Source organism: Mauremys mutica, unplaced genomic scaffold, assembly GCF_020497125.1.
Source record: "Mauremys mutica isolate MM-2020 ecotype Southern unplaced genomic scaffold, ASM2049712v1 000820F_np12_subseq_148531:176088_obj, whole genome shotgun sequence".
Classification (NCBI taxonomy): Eukaryota; Metazoa; Chordata; order Testudines; family Geoemydidae; genus Mauremys; species Mauremys mutica.
Window position 1 is genome coordinate 417 of NW_025423058.1, and position 2,438 is coordinate 2,854.

General features: G+C 48.2%; 1 non-coding gene across 1 annotated transcript; it reads right to left on the minus strand.

The window, feature by feature from the left end:
* Window positions 1–1,586: 1,586 nt before the first annotated feature.
* On the minus strand, window positions 1,587–1,659 carry TRNAK-CUU. The gene has a single exon. It is a non-coding gene; the product is annotated as a tRNA-Lys (tRNA).
* Window positions 1,660–2,438: the final 779 nt, after the last annotated feature.

Here is a 2,438-nt window from a genome sequence, read left to right on the forward strand (position 1 = left end):
TCCAGCACCTCAGCCCCCTCCAACAATACAAGAAACTGAAATGCACAGAAAGTTTCTCACCATAGGATTCACTGACCATGTCGGGGGAAAAGTTTTGCCATTTGAAGATGTTTGAATTCCCTCCAACTTCTGTCATACAAATGCTAAATAGTTGGTGGTGTAATGTTACAGGAGAGGTTGAAATTAGGCTATTTTGTCAGATAGAAGACAGTGATTGTGTCAGGAGTGGGATGTGAATGGAGCCTAGAGCAACAAATGACAGTGTTAGACGGCTTATTCCTTCACCCTCTTACTTCCCTGGTCCTTCTCGCATGACCAGAGAGCAGCAATACCCAAAGTCCAAAGGTGCAAACAATTCGATGTTTATTGGGTGAACGTCCAGCAAGCAATGATTCCAGTTTCCTTCCTTAGTGTCCCCTTCCCAGCTCTGACATTGCAGAGCCTTGTCTGTGTCCCTGTTTCTGTTCCCATCCCCTGTTCCCGTTTCCCCCTGTAGCAAAACATGATCCCAATTCCCCCATCCCCAGTCCTTGGTCCCATTCCCCCCCCCCCGCCCCCGCCTTCCTGATTGACTGCAGACTATATAGTAAAACCTGAGTTTTGCTTAGCTATTCCGTAACCAATCATTTTACTGAAATTTAGCTAACCAATCCTAACATATTGTAACATGGTTATTTAACCAATTATATTCCACCACCTTCATTGGTTTACACCCAACAAAATTAATTATACAGCAGACAGAAACAATCACAGAACCAGACAGAGACCATGCAAATAAACATACAAAACAATACAGAAGGGAGGATTTCACAACTACATCTATACAGACATAAGGGTTTTCCAGCTGTGTCTATTGATAGGTGAGTTCTTGCCAGACAGGATGCTACCAAACTAAGTTTCCCTTTCTCTGGAGGTGATGGAATATCAGGACAGGATTGTATTCCTCACAGCCCAATAGCACCTTAATTCAATGTGACTAGTTGGGAATGTGAGGATGTGACCATACACTTCCCACCTTATGGCTGCCTTTGCTGCTTAGCCGAAGAACCAGGCCTCAGCCTGTCACCGTAAGAGAAGGCCATTACACAGACAGACAGTGATTTTTTATTCTCTCTTTTATATCTTTATAACTAGCTAAGTGATAAAAATACACCTAAATTCTTAAAGTACAGGCCTTTGCAGACTGGCCTGAATCTCTGTATCCTAACAGTCCTCCAGGTCAGGCAGCCTCTGGGTAAGGGGGTGGGGACTCAGATCCTCCCGCTGGCCAATTCCACCAGGGTTGTGTATAAACCAGGGAAGTTTGCCCCAATAGCCAGACCAGATGCTCCCTTTACACTTGTACTCTGTCCTCATTGCTTCTCTCTCCCTTCCCCCCATCTCTGCTGCTCCCCCTCTGGGCTTTCTCAGCACCTGGCCCCACAGCACTTCCTGGGGGCCAGAGACTGCGCTTTCTGCATCTGCAGCCTCTCTCCTGATTCCTGAGGAAAGGAACCTTTCCAGGAAATGGCCACAGCTTCTGGGAATCCGCATGTGGCTGTGAACAGAATTTGGCTCCCGGCACACAAGGCAACTTAAAAGCTGAGCACCCAGACAGGGGCTTGAACCCTGGACCCTCAGATTAAGAGCCTGATGCTCTACCAACTGAGCTACCTGGGCTTGTTGAGAATATTTTCACTGTTCACCACAAGAGTGAGCAGGCAGGCAAAAGAGGCAAAAAAAGTCCCAGGAACCCCTCCTCTTTTTCTGCACAGCCACTGCCTGTCAGCAGGATTCCTCCTCCTCCTCCTCCCTCCTGTGCCTCAGTGCGACTAAGGCCATGGTTACACTGGCGATTTGCAGCGCTGGAAAGCCTCCACCAGCGCTGCAATTAGTAAGTGGCCACACCTGCAGGGCACTTCCAGCACTGCAACTCCCTGGCTGCAGCGCTGGCCGTACACCTCACTCGGCATGGGGAATAAGGATTCCAGCTCTGGTGCTGCAGCGCTGGTCATCAAGTGTGGCCACACACCAGCGCTGTGATTGGCCTCCAGGGTATAAGGTGTATCCCAGAATGCTTTTATAAATTACTCTCTTTGTTTTGTTATGCAGCCTCTCTTTGTTTTGTTATGAACGAGCTCTGATCAGAGCTCCGTTGCTGCTTATCTAAAAAACAAACAGAGCTCCTGTTTGCTGTGATCACCTGTACCTGGCTGTAAACAATCAAATGAGCGGCAGGCAGGGAGAGTGAATGAAACAGCGGGGAGTCGTGTTTGCTGCAGGCTGTTTGCAATTAAGAGTTAAGACTAAGGGGTCGGAAACATGTTCTGATTTTTCAAGTCAGGAAGCTAAACACACAGTGTTGGCTCCAAAAATACCCTCTCTCTCTCCCCCCGCTCCCTGTCACACTAGACCCCACTCCACCCCCCTCTTTTGAAAAGCACGTTGCGGCCACTTGA